The 18851-nt window shown below is 46.2% G+C and overlaps 1 protein-coding gene across 1 annotated transcript in view; it reads right to left on the reverse strand.

The window, feature by feature from the left end:
* Positions 1-18851, reverse strand: part of ATP6V1B1 (ATPase H+ transporting V1 subunit B1) — a 326669-nt gene that overhangs the window by 63622 nt on the left and 244196 nt on the right. The window lies entirely within an intron of this gene.

An 18851-nucleotide genomic window follows, 5' to 3' on the forward strand; every position in this document is an offset into this window, starting at 1 on the left:
GTCAAATGCGTTTGTTGGAATGAAACCTTCACATCATACACGGCGGTTTTCATGATTTAATTCATGCCGGATAGTTCAACATTTAAACAAAATAACATTGCACGCTCTATTTTGGTGCCATAATATTATGTTTGACATATAAACAGTATTTGTCAATTTTGCTCATGTGAGCTTATGACAAACCGCTGCAACAATTATGCCCCAGTGGGCTTACATTCAGTTACGCTTTCATTCTTTGATTAACTGCTAAATGCTATACATGGCAATCTTTCAGAATTTTCCGAGTCTGTCACAAAAAAATCTATACAATACTCTTCCTGATTAAAATTCATTATTACACTCTTCACAATATGGCGGTTCTTCCCTTACAAGATCTCTCTACAGATGTGTGTGTAAGTCTTCCTCAATATTTAATCCTCCTGGTTATTTGGAGTCTAACTCAATTATATAGCGGGACTCCAATCGTCTAAGCTTTCTTTCTCAGTTTCCACCTCTTACATTATGTTCAACAGCATCTATCACATAAAAAGTCAGGCCTTTGGTCTCTTTTCCATGCATTTTCTCGAAATGTCTCGCTACTGGGTATGTTCTGTCCCCATTTTTAATTGCTCTCAGATGTTGCAGGATTCTTTTATGAGCCTCTAAAATTGTGCTGCCCACGTACCGCAGACCACAAGGGCACTGTAGCACGTAGACAGCATAGCTGGTCTTGCATGTGTATCTGCCTCTTATCTTTCGCATTCCGTCAGATAAGCCTAGTTTGTACTTGTCTGTGTTTATGCCATGTTTACATGCTTTGCATTTAATACACTTCACAAACCCTTCCTTTTTATTTAACCATGTTGTTTTTGGTTTAGCTTTTTTTAAGTTATTCTTGACTAGAGACTGTTTGAAAGACTTTGCTTTACGAAACGTTATTTGTGGTCTCCGGGGTACATTTTTTCCGAGAACTGGATCATTTTTGATTAAATACCAATGTTTGTTCAAGATACTCCTTACTTCTTGGTGTTGCTGGCTATATGTTGTTATAAATCTACATTGCGATTCAGTCTTGTCTAGTTTTTTGTCTGTCTCAAAAAGTAGTTCTTCTCTCTTTTTGTTTGTCGCTTTCCTTACTCCCGTATCAATCCAATCATCTGGGTACCCTCTACTCTTGAATCTTTGTTTCAGAATGTTGAGTTCTGCATTTGTCTCCCCTGCCTCACTGCAGTTACGCTTTACCCTGAGGCTTTCTCCATAGGGGATGCTACGCTTAAGGTTTACTGGGTGGAAACTTTTAGCGTGTAGAAGTGTGTTGCCTGAGGTTGGTTTCCTATACAGCTTTGTTTGTACTTTGCCCTCATGGACATATACAGTTAGATCTAGGAAATTGACATTGGAGTTACTGATTTCACTGGTGAAGCTTAGATTTAACTCGTTCGTCTGAATTTTATCAATAAAACTTCTCGCTTCACTTTCAGTACCTTTCCATACAATGAATAGGTCGTCTATAAAACGACTCCAATGCATTATGTGATTTTCCCACTCACTCAGATACTGTACTTGGATCACCTGCTCCTCCCACCAGCCCATATGCAAATTGGCATAGCTGGGGGCGAAGCAGGTGCCCATCGCAGTACCGCATACTTGATGGTATAATTGTCCATTAAACAAAAAATAATTGCTCGTCAGACATTTCTCAATCATTCTTATCACCATCTGTGTGTGTGCCCATAGTTGTATTGGTCTTGTCCCTAGGAAGTGTCTCACAGCTCGTAGTCCATCATTATGTTTAATGCTAGTGTATAGTGTTGACACATCGACTGTAACCAATAGGTAATCATTTTCCCAAGGGAGATCGTAAATTTTGCGTAGAAAATCTCCCGTGTCCTATATATAGGATGGGAGTGTCTTAACTAGGGGGCCTAGAAAAGAATCTACAAATTTTGATGTATTTTCTAACGCACTCCCCATAGCTGAGATTATTGGCCGCCCAGGTGGGTTACTTACATCCTTATGTACTTTCGGGATTAAATAGTACACTGGTGTAGTTGGCTGTTCGATTTTTAAAAACATAAATTCATCATGTTTTAACAGACCCTGTTCAAACCATTGATTAAGTTCCCCATTGAATTCAATGTTACTCGTAATCATGATGTTCTCATTAATTTTCACATAGCAACTCCTGTTGTTTAACTGTTTATGGGCTTCTGTCAGATATTTCTGTTTGTCCCAGAGGACTATATTGCCCCCTTTGTCCGCATTCCGTACTATGCAGTTATCCTCATTGGACAATGTTTTAATCAGAGCCTCATATAGTTTCTGTTTTGTGGTGCTGTCTTTATTCTGGACTGGCTTTGATCGTCCTCCCAGCTTTTTTAGATCATTGGTTACCAAATCATTGTAAATGTCAGTCACATCCCTTGATGTCATCGGGGTAAATTTTGAACTTGGTCTGAAGTCTGTGCGTACACTTTGGTAAATGTCGATACCTTCTTCATGTGCCACTGTATCAGCATTATTTATCACTTCTCCAGAGTTTTCTGTGTTCATTTCTCTCAGCTCCAGCATTAAATTCATATCTGTGATTTCTAAATTCCCAGCTGGTTCTCCGCCTGGGACTGGTGTAGCTGTTGGTCTTGTACTGGGATTAAGCAAAAAAAGTTTTTTAAGTTTCAATGTTCTAATGAATTTGAAAAGATCAATTCTTGTTTGCACATAATCCAAACCCATCTCCGGACAAAATGAAAGTCCTAATTTTAAGATTTCCTCTTCTTGGGCTGTTAAGATTATGTTGGTTAAGTTGATTATCGATGTATCACTCGTGTTATTCAGTTCTTGCTCCCTTTCCTTTTCTCTCCTGCGCTTTCTGCAGGCTGCCCCCTTCCGCCTCTTCGTCCTTTGCCTCTTCCTCTTACTTGTTGGAGATTCTGTATTTGTGGCCTTGGTCGCAAGTTGAATCTTTTTTCCTCGCGTAAAAAATCAAATTCTTCAATGACGGAAGGTATTGTTCTCTGTACATTTGTTTCATCCTCCACATCCGTATCGACTTCGGAGCTTTGTAAACTGCTACGTTCGGAGTGTATCTCCTCTGTCTGATTGATTGTTTTCCCCATTTTTTGTTTTCTGATGGTGTCAAATTTTTTGGCAAATGTGTAAATCTGGCCTCTGTCGTAGTCTAATTTATCTCTTAAGAATTTTTGCGCTTTGCGCTCTTTGATGGTTATTTCCAATTTTCTCAATCTCTCTTTCAGATCACTCTTAAATTTCTTCACAGTCTCTTGATCTTCATCTTTGCTTAGGATTTCATGCAAAGATTCTAATTCTGCCAGAATTTTTTGCCTATCTAAATCCGCATATTTAATGAGGATAGCTAGCATCCGTCGAGAAGCATCATTGTTGTTCGCCGCCCATTCCCGCAACATTTCCGGGTTCGGTTCCTCATAGGTCGGCGCGACCATAATAAGAAGTCCTCTTGGGACGCGCTGCACTTCTAAATATCTCTGTAGTGATTTCGATTCCCACCACTTAGATATTTCCAAACGTTGGAGTTTTTCTAATCTTTTCAAATTGGTTGTCAAGTTGGTTGTTTTGTTAGTAGATTGTTTGTCGCCACTGCTTGAACCTCCACTCACACACGCATCGTCAAAGATCTGTAGGGCCGCCTCCTCGCGCTCTTTGATTTCTGCGGCAGACATTGTTTAAATCTCCACAAGCAATCTTGATACCCGCAACCGCTCTGTGCCTTGGTGATAATCACACTCGGTTTAGAGCTTCGCTCTCTCCCTTGCCGTACACCACTCAGTCAGCCTTACCCGTCGGTCTCCAACGTTTTCCAGTTAGTCCTCCGACCGTCCGGTCCGCGATTGTTGACCTCCGGTGCTGTACTTCCGTCGATCGGCTGTTCTGCCTTGTCGGCTTTCGGGGGGTGGCAATCGATTCAAATCCTCTTGCTTCTCTCGAGTATTTCTTTGCCACTCCTTAGCAAGAGCTGCGTCGCCACGAAGGACCTCTCGAGAGCAGGTCCTGATACATCCATCCAAAGAAGACGACGCCGTGTGCGGTTCAAAGCTTTATTTAAACTGCCGTTATCAAACGCGTTTCAACTGCCAAGCAGCCTTGTTCACTGATAGCGAAATTCAAAACGCGCGGCCATTTTAAAGTGCATACGTGCCTGAAAACTAATCACATGGTAAACTACAATCGTGACAAACGTGAAAACAGACTCGTAGTTTTTTCAAGTATTGCACATCAATAGTCAAATGCGTTTGTTGGAATGAAACCTTCACATCATACACGGCGGTTTTCATGATTAAATTCATGCCGGATAGTTCAACAGTTAAACAAAATAACATTGCACGCTCTATTTTGGTGCCATAATATTATGTTTGACATATAAACAGTATTTGTCAATTTTGCTCATGTGAGCTTATGACAAACCGATGCACTTTAAAATGGCCGCGCGTTTTGAATTTCGCTATCAGTGAACAAGGCTGCTTGGCAGTTGAAACGCGTTTGATAACGGCAGTTTAAATAAAGCTTTGAACCGCACACGGCGTCGTCTTCTTTGGATGGATGTATCAGGACCTGCTCTCGAGAGGTCCTTCGTGGCGACGCAGCTCTTGCTAAGGAGTGGCAAAGAAATACTCGAGAGAAGCAAGAGGATATATATATATATATATATATATATATATACACACACACACACGCGCACACACATACGCATATATTACCCAGATGCATTCACCACTGGGTAGTTATAGTAAGGACCCCATTTCAATAGGTAATGGATTTTTTGGTCTGCTAATAACTTTGGTGCCGTTTGTTTAAACTTTCCAAAAAAACAAAGGGGCATATTTACAAGAAAGTGGTGAACCGTGTTGCCGTTTTGTGACTTTTGTGTTGCTTAATGCAGCACACATAGAAGTTGCAAAACAGCGTTTGTTTTAAATAATAGCTTATGTGCAGGAAGGGGGACACTTCAAAGACACAACTGGGTATAAATACTGGACCTCAGACACCAACTCTTCTGTACACTTATGGACCTGTGGATAGTCTGCCAGGAAGAAGGACTGCTGTGCTGCTATAAGGACTGCCACTCAGCTTAACTGCTGCTCTAAAGAAACTGCTGCCCTGCTGTGCTAACCTGCAGTCTGCTACCCTTTTGTCAGGGGAAAGAGAACTGGACCTGCATCTTTACCTTGAACCCAGGTGTGAAACCAAGGGCTAGTCTGCTGGCCTCCTGATCTGAGCTTCAGGGACATAAAAGGCTCCCCAACATCCTATAAGAGCCCCTGAACCCAGCGGCTCAAGCGAGCTCCTGGCCCCAATGTGATGCGTCTCAGATCCTGGACCCTTGGTCTGGCTCCCAAGTGCTGAAATTAAGCTTTAGTGCACTCTGCATCTGCAAACGGGCCTGTTCGCACCGATACTCGTTGCTCGCACACACAACAAATCAGTGCGAAGCATCATCAGCACCTGCTCTTCGCACTTCACTATTGACTGCTCGCATGGACCACCACTGCCCGCCACGCCAGCCAGCTCTTTCCGCTTCGCCAACAGCCTCCTGCGATGCTCCCCCTGCTCCTCACAGCACTCTGCCATGCGAACAGGTGAACTCTTGAGTGAGTAAACTTCAGCAGGCCTAACCTGGTGACTGTATCCAACCTGCGCTCCATAGTGGTCGTCCTCAACTTTGACTTTAAACCAGTCCATCACAACCAGATAACCACGGTTGGCACTTTGTGTTTTTATGCGCTATTATACACTAAATCTTTCAAAATCCATAACGCTGGTCCTACTGATTGGATTTTTGTTGTTTTGGTCCAGTTGTATTTATTAAATTCAGCTCTTCTTTTCTAACCTGGTGTGGGATCCTTTTGGTGTGGTATTTTCACTGTGTTACTGTTTGTGTGCTGCATAAATACTTTACACATTGCTTCTAAGTTAAGCCTGTCTGCTCTGTGCCAAGCTAAGGAGTTGAACACAGGTTAATTTGGGGTTGGCTTGTGCCACACCCTGACAAGGATTGTGGTTGCTGCTTGACCAGGACTCAGACCCTGTCGACCAATAACCTAATTTCTCACAGTATGTATGTATGTTTATCTGTGAGTGTTGTGAAGGGGTGTGTGTGTGTGTGTGTGATCTTGTGTGGCCCTAGCCCCACCTTCCTGCTAAAATTACCAGTTGCCACTGACTTGCAGCCCCATCCTAAAGCCATTGTACCAGCTGGATTTTCCCACTTGTAAAACCTGGTCTGGTGTTCCCAAACCCATTAAATCTGAGTACAGGGACACCAGGGCATTTGAAATCGGGTGGAGTGGTTCCACCATGTTGTATGTGGCTCACTGAAATATCTTCCACCCCTGCTAGGCTGATGAGAGCAGGGGGAGGTAAAAAATGTAGGTGCAATATCTAAATTAAAATTGGAGAAGTGTAACTGTGAATGAAGGCAATATATTGCACTTCGCATTTCCGATCGACATTATGTGTAATTTGAGCTTCTTTCTCATTGACGATTTGATGTTACTTAGAACCCCTTGGTAAACACCCTCATTGCTGCCCCATCCCCCCACCCGCCTCAATTCCTTAGTTCTGTCCATCAGATCCTAGCCCTATCAGTGTTTAATTTGTGTAAAAATACGTTCCAGGGCTATCGTCAGGGGGCTACTGCAGCTTGCACTACACATTACCCCTACCATGTTGCCAATAATATTAACAACACAAATACTAACCATCACTCTCCTACGTTTGAGACAATTCTGGCTATTTCAGGCTCCTAAAGCTATAAGAATGGCTTGGGCGGCAGCAATAGTCATTTTTTATGTGTAAAGAATTAATAATTGACTGTTGTTGTCATCTGTAAATTAGCCAGACAGCGCCACCTTGTGGCAGACTGTTGCAAGTGCCGGTGCTGACAATTAAGTGCTGGTGCCAAGCACTGGAAACCACCGGCTCAAATTAAGCACTGTATGATAACAATGATAGTGAGGGACTAATAAGAATGCACAGCAATGTCATAGGCAGTGACCTCATAGGATGTTACATGACAACCTGTAGCATGCTTTTGACTTTAAACAGAGTGGATCTGTCCTGCAGCCTTTTTAAACTAGGACAGCCACAGATTGAATGAACTTGAGCAGCACATGGCCACCAGAGAGTTTATTTTGGAATCATTATGTCCAGTTACGTAGATTAGAGTATCTATAATCATGCTTTTTCCTCCTGTCTCCTCTTATTCTGGAACTAAGTGTTGACACCTTGGGGTAGATTTATGAGCCTCTTGCGCCACTTTTGCGTCACTTTTCCCATGTTAAAAGTGACGCAAAAGTGGCGCAAGGGGCTCATAAATCTGCCCCCTTGTATTCATAAAGCTCAGCAGGCAAAACGCTCCCTTCTGAGATCTGTGTGGCTCGAAGGTCACTGGGTCAGATGCCAACATGGTCAACTCATCTTTTCACCCTTCTAAAGTTAACGACAAGAGTACCAGTTTATAATATTAAATGCATGGTCAAATGTTCTAAAACACTAGGGATTAAAGCACTATATGAAAAAGAATGACCAATGCCACTAACGTTAACTGTTGTTATTCTGCAAGATTGGGCTTCTCTCTGCACCTTGACTGTAGTATAATGGGTTTTTTTAATTAGTCAAATCACAATATTCTTCGCTTAACTTGTTTCAAACCCTAAAAGAGCCCAGTGACCATCTAGGAATCGGATATAAAATAGACGAGGCCAGACCTGTTAAAAGCAAGATAATCATGTAAGGGAACGCATACAAGGCAGCTACAAGAATAACAGCGGCGGCGGGGGCGGAGGGGGGCATACAGGAGTTGTCCATGACACCACTGCTCCACTCACAGAACAAGTACATCACCTCTTCTCCCTTTCCCTCGGGGTGGAGGGACGCCACACGTCCACACCCGCCCATAAGCGTTCTTCTTCCCCTTAACTCCGACCCGGCTAGTGGCTTCCTCGCACAGTAACGGGTAGACATGCTGTGTTGGATATCAACCGGTAGGTGGCAGCAGGCTGCTGTTCTTGAGATGTGTCCTAACACTGCAGCGTCGTGCGTCAGCCACAGAGGACCCCGGAGGGGCTGAAACATGTTGGAAAGCACTACATGAAGGAAGGCCATCACTGTAGAAAGGGGGAGTCTGCTGATGAAGACGCAGCAGGCTCATTGGCTACAGGTATAACAAGCATTGGCATAGCCAATAGGTCTCGCCTTGGGATCTTATGTGTTTAGCCAGAGCTATTGGCTTTGCCAATGTCTTTAAGCTATATTGTGGAGCGGCTGGGCAGCTGAGCAGAATGTTGAGAAGTTATAAGTGTTCACTGTTTCTACCCGTTGTCAGGCGATTAAAAAAAACCCTCTTCAATCACACCTTAACAAACAGATGCTAAGTCTCCTGCTAAACCTGTGAGTGGTTTCCTAGTGCACCTGCTATAAAAGGGGAGCGTTCGGGGAGAAGGCAGCACCCCTCCCTGGAGGCTGACGAGGACTAGGAACAGCAGAGAAGGAAAGAGGACACAAGGATGGAGACAAGCAGCAAGATCTGCATGGTGGAGTCCCCTCCAGTAAATCGTTTTCCTTCTTTTTTGATGGGGGCAGTCTATTTCATAGTTTTAAATGCTTTCCTACTTTGGACCTATATACTAATTTCCTATATGTTTTTGCGCTTTGAAATCAAATTCTCTCCACTGGGCCACATCTACAGCCTGGGGTCAGAGGGGCGGGTAACACCAGCGTTGTTGCCTCCCTCTGCTTGGTTGCCAATTGTTACATTCACGGGCGGGCCTCCCTCCCGACACCAGGGATCACACGCGGCCTATTTAGCACGCTGCTGAAATAATGAGGCACACTCTGCAATCACGGTATGGCGTGGACTGCCCACCGGCTCCGCCCATCTTTATTTTATATGTGGACTCACACCGGCTGGCGTGAGCGCAGGGGCGGTGATTGTCACATCCCATCTCAACTAAGTCCTTGACTGGATCTCAAAAGTCTCATGGTCCACTTACTTGGTAGGCGAAGTCTCTCAGGCGAGTGCTTGGTGGAGGATTTCCCCTAGGGCGTACCTGGCAGGGCCCCGACCGGTGGTGGGGGCAGGGACTGGTGTGCTGGGTCCCAGAGGTGGGCTAGAGGTTTCACCGGGGTCTCCCGGACTTGTCGGCATCGGGATCACTTCAGGATGGTGGTCGTCAGCTGCTTGGGGTTCACCTTGCCTGGCCTCAAGCTCCTCGGGGAGGTCTGCGACAGTGGGGGTGGGGTGAGGCCTGTCCACCCGTTTGAACCAGGAGACGTTGCGAGTCACGGTTTCTCCGGCCTTCTCGACCGTCACCATGGTCCCTTGTGTGTTGGTCACTGTCCAGTACCCCTGGTCATACCAGGTCCGGAACTTCCCTCTTGGCCTCCTGTCTTTCATGATGAATGTGTCCCCTTGCTGTAATTGGCGAAATGCAGCTCTTCGAGCTTGGCTAGCAGTGGTGTTGCGCTGTTCTCTCCTCCGGAAAGCGCTCCCTTCGTCAAATGGGGGGGAGACCATCCAGGGGGCGGTGGGGAGGCCGCCTCGGCGGTTGCCATGAAACATTAGCGCTCAGGGGGCTTGGCGTGTTGAGCAGTGCGGGGTGCTTCGGTACTTCCGCAGGAACCTTGGTAGTTCTTGTTCTGGGTTGTTTTGCTCGGCCAGTGCAATGCGGAGGGTTTTGTTTATTGTCCTCATGAGGCGTTCAACCTCCCCATTGGCTTGGGGCCATTGTGGGGTGATGCGCCGGTGCCGGATACCGTGGTGGTGCATAAATTCACGAAACTCGTGTCCTTGGAATGGGGGCCCATTGTCACTGCGGAGTTCATCTGGACATCCAAACAGGCTGAATATCTTCTCCAGAGCTGGGCCGACATGCAGGAAGGCGGTTGACTGTACATCTTCTACTACTGGGTACTTCGAGTAGCTGTCAATGATCTGATGTGACGCGCCCGTCAGGGAAGCTCTCAACATCCACGCTTACTTTTTCCCAGGGTCGCCGGCCGTGCTCCTCGGTGCGTATGGGTGCTGGTCGTTCTGGTCCGCTCGTTAGTTGGCAGGATGGGCACCTGCGGACTGTCTCGTCTACTTGAGTGTCCATTCCTTGGTACCAGACCTTCTCTCTCATTCGAGCTTTCATTTTCTCCACTCCTTGATGTCCCCCGTGGGCGAGTTGCGTCACGCGTACCTGTAGGGATGCTGGGATGACGATACGAGGTCCTCTGAGGAGAATACCCCCTTGGGTGAGGCTTAGTTTGTTTCGGACTTTCCACATATTCATCAGTCTCTTTTTCTGGGCTTGACCAATTGTTTGCAGCTTGTAGAAATTGGCGCCACATCCCTCCTTGTATGGTTTCTCAGACTTTGACTGTAACGGGGTATTGTTCCGGGGCGGTAGCCACTTCTTCGAGCGTCGGTGCTCGGGGACAAGTCAGTGTCACGATCATGTCTAGGTGTGCCTCCGTGTCGTTGTTGATGGGTTCTTCGTCACTTTCTCCTGTTGTGTCTGGGTGTCTGGACAGGAAATCGGCTGGGTTCTTGGTGCCGGGCCGGTATACAACATCCATGTCGTAGTGCTGTAGCCCGATGGCCCATCTTTCAATGCGTGGCGGGGGTGGGGCGCGAGCCTTTGAAGAGCGGTACTAGCGGTTGGTGATCCGTGACCACAGTGAAAGGGTGTCCGCATATGTAGAGATGGAAATGTCTGCATCCCTATCGGATGGCCAGAGCCTCTCTCTCGATTTGGGAGTATCGCTTTTCAGTTGGGGATAGCGCTTTGCTGGCATACGCTAAGGCAGCCAATCGTCCTGGCTCTTGTTCCTGGGTGAGGATGGCCCCTAGGCCTACGGGGCTGGCGTCTACCAATATTTCCGTCTTCTTTGCTGGGTCAAAGTATACCAGGGTGGCGTGGTCAAGGAGGGCTTTCTTGACTGCTTGGAACGCTGTCTCTTCAGCCGGACCCCACTGCCACATGGCGTCTGTCCTGGTGAGGTTTTGGAGAGGCTCTGCAAGAGTTGCTAGGTCCAGAATGAAGTGTCCACAGTACGTGGCCATTCCCAGGAAACTGCGGACTTCCGCCACGGAGGGTGGGGCAGCTGCGGTCTTGATCGCTTGAGATTTCCATGGATCGACTTGTATGCCTTCTTGGGTGAAGGTGTATCTGAAGAATTGGATCTTTTGTGGGAACAGCAGGCACTTCTCTCTGTGGACAGTGACACCGTGGTCTAGGAGTCTCTTTAGGGTGGCTCTCACGTGCAGGTAGTGTTCTTCCGCTGTCTTGGAGTGGATGAGTATGTCATCACTTACGTTGAGGACGCCCGGTAGCCCTACCAGAATCTCTTTGACAGCGTTCTGGAATATTTCCGCGGCAGAAGATATTCCGAAGTTCAATCGCTTGTACCTCCGGAGACCAAGGTGCATGCTGAATGTGGTGATGTACCGGCTGTCTTTGGCAAGGGCTAGTCGGTGATAGCCCGCGTTCAGGTCCAGCTTCGAAAACCATCGGGATCCGTTCAGGTCCGCTACAATGTCGTCCATGGTTGGCATTATGTGGCGCTCACACTGAATGGCCTTGTTGGGAAGGCGCATGTGAATGCAGAGCCTGATCTTCCCTGGTTGGCAAGGTTTTTCTGCAATCACCATGGGTGATACCCATTGCGTGGGCCCGGATACCTTCTCTATGACCCCTTGATCTTCAAGTTTCTGCAATTCTTCCTCTACTAAAGGCCGTAGGCGGAACGGGATCCTCCGGTGTCGTAGGGCTGTTGGCTGGACGGTCGGGTCTATGTGCAGGCGGATGGGGGCTCTCTTTATCTTCCCTAGTCGTTTGAACAGGTATTCGAACTGGCTCAGTAGTTATTCCGTCTGGTCTGCCTGTATCCTTTTAGCAAACATCATCAGACCCAGGTCTTCAGCCGCATGGCTACTGAGCAGCGTGTCTACTTCTTGGTTGATGACGTGAATCTCAATGGTGATCTCGACGTCTTCCGACCGCACTGGCATGGTCATTTTACCCTGAAGGGTAGTAGTGAGTCACTTCCGTAGGCAAATATCTGTGCTTTCGACGATCTCAGCTCTGGTGTGGGTCTTAATTTGTTAATTTGTTGTACTGCTGGATTCCCATTACCGTCACTGAGGCACTGGTGTCGATTACCGCGTTGACGTCTGTCCCTGATACCTGAACTGTGCAGCGGGGTTGGGGTCGCCTCCGACTCTTCAGGGCCCGGGTAAACGAGATCAAGTACGTTTCTCCTTCGTCCTCTAATGTGGACTCGTCTTGTTGGTAGGTTCTCTCTTCTTCCCTCCGGGGTGTGATGCAAGCGAAACTTGTGATAGTTGCCTGACCATCTTCTTCATATGTTTTGGTCTGTTCCATTCTCTGCGCTGCATTTTCTTTCTGCATACAGACGTGAAGTGGTTCGCGATGCCGCAGTTGGTGCAGGTCTTTCCTTGCGCCGGGCATGCCAGTGCGGGGCTGTCTTCGTACCCACAGTACCCACATTGATTCTTTGGGGGTTGTGGCTGACGCTCACGAGGTCTGGAGGTCCTGTCTCGTGTCGGCTTTCTCCGTTTTGACTGCGACGCCTCTTTCCGCCCCTCACACTAGCACCATGTCCCTTTCCTCTGCTCGCGCCGCTGACAGATTGTGCAATCGCGCCAGTACAAGGATGTCATTCATCAGGATGTTCGGTTGCCTGAGTATGAGGCCACGTAGAACTTTGCTGCGAATTCCAAGGATCAGCTGGGCTCTGATTTCCTCTGCGGCCCTGTCTGCCGCGAGGTGGGTGGTGGCTAGTTCCCGGATTCGTGCGTGAAAAGCGTCTACTGACTCGCACTCTCTCTGCTTGGCTTGCCGAAGCTTAAAGTGTTCGAAGTCCGGGTTCATTTGCGGGTCAAAGTGGGCATTTAGGGCTGTGACCGCCGCCGCGTAGTCGTCAGGGGGTCCTGTGTTCAGTAGGTGCTTGAATAAAAGGTAGATTTATTCCCCTGCATAGTGGCGTAACAACAAGCATTTTACTGCACCATCCTTTTCACTCGTGGCGATGAAGTAATTTTCTAGGCGACCTAGCCAGGTCTGCTACCGCGGTGCAGCCGTGGAGGGGTCCGCCGACTCACTGAATGGAGGCAGGACTCCTGAGGGTGGGTGAGGAGCTGCTGGTGCAGGGGCCTGGGCGGCATTATCTTGATCTCCCATTGCATTACACGAAGGTGCAGAGGGGTAGCTTGCAGAGGATGCTGGTGTCTTGTGGTGGGCCTAGGCATGTAGGCGTCGGTGCAGGATCCTGTGATCGTGAGGGCTTGCGTGCTTTCGGTGGTGTCCCACTCACTGGGCTGGCGTGGGCCAGTGCAGTGCTCTTTGGCTCCTTCTTGACGTCCGCAGCTCACCCCCTCTTGGTGTGGGGCCGGAGACTTACGGAAGCTTCTGTGGTGGGTGGGGGGGCAGCTGTGTCTGAAAGCTGTGACCAGGGAGAGCTGCTTGCAACAGGCTGGGTGTAGGCTGTTACCCTTGGAAGCAGGGCATAAACAGCGTGTGCTGCCCCCTGGAGCAAGGCAGGAGCAGCGTGTGTTGATCCCACCCTCGTCGCCAATGTTACATTCATTGGGGGGCCTCCCTCCCGACATCAGGGATCATGCGTGGCCTATTTAGCGCGCTGCTGAAATAATGAGGCACACTCGGCAATCACGGTACGGCACGGACTGCCCGCCGGCTCCGCCCATCTTTATTTTATATGCGCACTCACGACAGCCGGTGTGAGCCCAGGGGCGGTCACGGTGTAGCGCGCCAGCGGTAAACGCTGGTGCGCTGACCGTCACACCAATCACAAGATGCAAAGTCAGCACATCACCATAACGTCACTACGTGCGCATCTGTACTAAACAAGCTTTTTAAAAGCCTTGCTAGACCTGAAACGCTCTGGTTACAAAGGGGGTAATACCAAACAGTCATCCCTTTTCTGTGACTTTTAGCCGTACAGACAGATATTAAGTGCTACGAGAGGTGTTGTAAATATTGCTAGAAATAGGTGAAATAAAATATTAACACGGCCGCCTAAAGTAAACAACACGCGCGGTTGCCGTGAGGAACGAGTCTGCACACGGCAAATGAAGAAAAGTAAAAAAAAACACCAACCCATCTCACTACAAGGCTGGCTTCAAAGAGCCACGCAGAGTCTTTCATATGCATACAAAGGTGTGATTCTGCACTCCGGACAAGAGGAACCGAAGCATTCATTTTCCAAGACCTTCCAGTAACCAGACATACATTGAAATTTAGGGTGACCCAATTGCAAGGGAACTGCAGGCTCCCAGTATCGGGTCGCTCCAGGAAAGGTAAGGATAAAATGCTACAAAAATACAAATTAAAAAAAATAAAAATAAATACGTTACAGCAACAGTCATGAATTAGGTTGGCTCTACCAATGGCCCATCTGTTAACACACAGGGACAGTATGAGGGATATTGGTGAAGCAGAAATCCAATTTGATAGTTTTGCCAAATGCTGACTTGAAGCGATCTTGCAACCCAAACCAAAAGTCAACTTGAAAAGCACAAGAGTAGCCCAAAACTAATTTTGTGAAACAGTTATGTATGGAAACTTAACATTTATAATTTTCTTCCTCCATATTATTCTAAAATGTTTATTAAAGAGACCCTCTTAAATAATGTACCTGACAAAAGTCTGATGTGTGTGTGATATTCAATTGGATTACAGTACCCGGTGTCAATCGCATCAGCCCGCTTCAGCTACACCGGACAGGCAGACACTGAGATGCAGCTTTCCGTCTCAGACCAGGTACCCAACATACACAACAGTAAAGAACATATGAATATATAGCTGGGTCACTTTTACAATTCCTATCATGTAACAGACACCTGCATGTTCAACCATTACCAACCCTACAAAGGAAGCCAATGTTCAGCCTTCAGGTTTGCATATGGGAAGATTTTACAAGCAGGAAGGGCCTTTCCTAGTAAAGGTTTTCAGGGAGGAGAAAGCATCGTAGCAGTGGCACATCCACCAGGGACACCTACAGGTTCCTCCCCATCCACTGCAGATTCACTCCTTTCGTACTCATGAATAATACCTTGGACATTTGTTTACAAAGTCTTGCGGTTACATGCAAACTGGAAATGGGTCCACCTTGTCCTAAAAGATGCCCATGCTAATGTGCAAGCTGTCCACTTGTTCCACTGCACGCTACCCGAGCTTAGCTACGAGATTTAAAAATAAGAGATACAGATATATGTGAATTGGTCATTTCATTCTGGGGGTTGCATGGGTCAATGTTCAAGCCCCTTCCACTATTATGGGAGCTCCACTTTCTCTTTTCTTTGCTGATCCAAGCCTGAATGCTGCTTGGATCAGTAAAAAACAAAGATTTTATATATAAAATAGATCATATATTTTGGATAAACTAGAGGAATTGGGTTGTGCGAAAATTAAAACTAATTGCGGGTGGGTGGGATTGGGAAAAGAAGCACACAAAGTAAATAGCAGCCTGGAGAGCTGGGGGTGGTATTTGGAGGGGAGACGCACACAAGGGAGAGAGCTGAAAAACATCCAACCGTGAAGCGATTAAACAAAAGGACAAAAGTAGCTCCCTAAAGTGAGCAATGGAAAAATACATGTCAGGCATTCAAGAGGAGGGTATAAAGACTAAGCTCCACTGGAGGGACAGACACGAAGAGGAAGGAAAGCCATCACCGATGAGTGACAAAGCAAACTAAAAGGTAAGCGCTGAGCAAGATCTAAGTCCACTTCGTTTTTAAAAACCCACAACCAGAAAGCTTGCCTTGTCTGACAGGCGAAACCTAAAAGTAAACAGGTCAGCAGTGCCACTCAACAGCCATTAAACTAAAATGAGATGAATGTTTTTATGCAGATTGCTGGATCAACATTAGTCGGGACCCATCAATTGTAAAACATTGACAGTTGGAAAATCTTGGGATTGTGCAATCGCACAACTTAATCCAGCTGTGAAGAAGCGACTGTAGGAAAACAAAAATGCAGGGATGAGATTTTGGGAGCTATAAGCTCTATGCTATTAAGCAACCAAAATAAACTTCAGTCCACGTAGCCCAATCAGTGGTAGACTCAAAAAGCAGAGTGATTACAAGAGTAGACAAATTAAGCTATAGGCATAATGCAGTTCTCTAGAGTGAATGGATTCCAATCAGAAGCTAGCATAGAACTCTGGAGGCCACAAGAAAAGAAAAGAAAAGAAAAAAAAGGAACATGTGGTTCTGTCCACGGATGCACATGATCAGGTTCGGACATTAGCCTTTATAGCTGTGGGCATCTGTAGCACAAACGGTATGGGTGAAACTACACAACTGGAAAGATATCTAGATATCCTTCCAGAGACCACCAAAGAAATAACAAGCACCAGCAAGACCGCCTTTTCCTTCGCTTTTTGCAAACATGTAGTAGACATTAAAGATGTAACAGTAATTAAATCAAAATCTACGGATTGTGTGCATTTGTTTTATAAAAAAAAAGTAAAAAAACTAAATAAAAATAAATGCCCCTTAGGGGAGGAATAAAGAAAAAAGAAGACTGAAAAATATCAGGTCTGACATCGAAGTAGGCTACTTTCTAAGTGGATGTGGACATGTGCAAGAGAAAAGTGCTGTCACTCACACTCACTCAGTAAAGAAAACCAGTGACTAAAGCGGAATGACCCATTAGCTCATGCAGAAGGGCTGGGGTGGGCAGAAGCATTCTCCTTTTGAACAGACCATTGGGTGAAGAGGGGAGACCAAAAGTCTGAGTGTATGATGTATTTATTCTTATTAGGACTTTGAGGGGGGGTGGCAGGGGCAACATGAGTTTGGATAAACAGCTAAACCAGGCTCTAAGACAGGCCTGAAAACGAAACCCACAGAAAACTAAATATGCACTATAGTTTACATATATTAACAGAAGCTCAAAACAAAATGTGAAGACTTGTGCTCAATTTTATACTATATATTAAACAAGAGTGCCCTGTAAGACATACCATGAAAATATCCCATAAACAAAGCTACCTAGCACATATTTAAGCCACATAATGCATCTCGAATTGGATTATAACGCTGACTAGTAGCAATGCTATACGACTTCTTCCGAGCAGTGATAATCGGACAGCAATGTCTAGAATTAACGTGTTACTAACACTTCTGCAGAGGAACATTTGAAGTACAGTAGCATGCGCCTCGAGACATCAGGAAATTTAGACTGAATTAAAGATAGTCAGGCATTAGGAAAAACCTGCTGCATGTCGGTCTGACCTTGGATGAGGAGGTTGGGAAACTTTAACACAGTAATGTCTTCAGTAGAGAGCCAAGTTCATTGTTTCCTTTAAGTAATGTTGTAGAGTTGATTGGTGTCTCCACAAATGCATTGTTTCCAGCACGACGTGTAAACTGTGCACTTGGGTGCTTTACTCCCCATTATCAGGAAAAACCTTCCAAGAGAAGAATTGGTAGGGGCAAAAGACACAGAACTCTACCCAGTTTCAACAACTATCCTATTAATATATTCCCAAAACGCTAGTGGTGACCCATCAAAAGAGCTAATTTCTTTCAGTCCGATGTCAAAAGGGTAACAAAAAATAAACAGGATGTTTTTAATTGATCAGCTACAAAAACGCAAGGAATCCCTTTTTTTAAAAGTTGAATAAGTAAATGCTCCAATCAGGAATAAGAAACTTTACTCCCCGAGAAATCCTCTTGTGCCGATTTCCATAAGTAAACAAGCGCGCGCTTCGTGCTGAAGGTTTTTTTTTTAAAAAAAAGGTGTGCAGGCTGCAGCGGGAGAGAGGCCGAGGGGTGTACCCGCGAGTGGTGCCCGCGCGCTGGGGAGAGCAGTCTTCTTTTTTTCGAAGCACATACTCGTGCTTGTGGCGCGACCCTGCCCGAATCCTGCAAGGTGTATGCCGCCACAAGCACGAGTATGTGCTTTGAAAAAGAGGTGAACGACGGCTAAAGGTCTCCTATATAGCGCATGCGCGCTGCGTAGGTGAGACCTAAAAATAGCACTGTAAATGTTCTAGGGAGATGTGTCTAGATCTAGAGGAACTGGCGGAAACTTGCAGAAATAAGATAGTTAAAAGAAAGGGCTGCATCTATGAACGCTACTCAAATCCTGGATGGTGTCAATTCTCAGCTGGATCTCTGTGAGTGACAGGAGCATGACGTACCAGTGGTATGAATGAAGGTGAGAATTAACGTGATGAGGTCAGGTTAAAGGGCCAGTCGGTTCCTTTTTTAGAAGCCCGCTTTAGTGTCAGGTCGTCAGTACTCTAACATTATGATTGCAATAAAGGTGTGCATTAAATATCAGTCTTCCAGCACATCCCAGACGAGTGTAAATTGATTGCAAGAGTCCTGCAAAAAGTCCTGTTTAAAGACAGTAAATTAGTGAAACGCTTTAAGCTTGACCGGGGGTCTCAGGCCCCTGTCTGCAGGGGTGGGCTGGCCATGAAGACACTCTGGTGACCACAAGTCCGCTGGGTGCTGATGGAGCACTTACAGCACTCTAAATTGTATGGTTGCACTATACTCTTGGTTCAAACGCACTCACAGGTATTTTCACTGTTTGCAGTGTTTTATGAGTATTAAGATGCATTTAACCAACGTTATCTTCACATTGAACTGTAGAGTGCCTATTCAAGTAGGATTTTACATGTATTAGAAACATTCATAATTCCTGTATATGTAATGTGCAGGATGAAATTATATTTGTGCAATGTAACCAAGTTTAGTTTAAGTTGCCTGAATCGTAGGACCAATTTGTAAAGTTGTTGACAGTTTCGATTCTCCTTGGCCGCTCACAACATTAATTAAATGAATCTCTTTTGTA

The sequence above is a fragment of the Triturus cristatus genome, chromosome 2_2 (genome assembly GCF_964204655.1).
Source record: "Triturus cristatus chromosome 2_2, aTriCri1.1, whole genome shotgun sequence".
Lineage (NCBI taxonomy): Eukaryota > Metazoa > Chordata > Amphibia > Caudata > Salamandridae > Triturus > Triturus cristatus.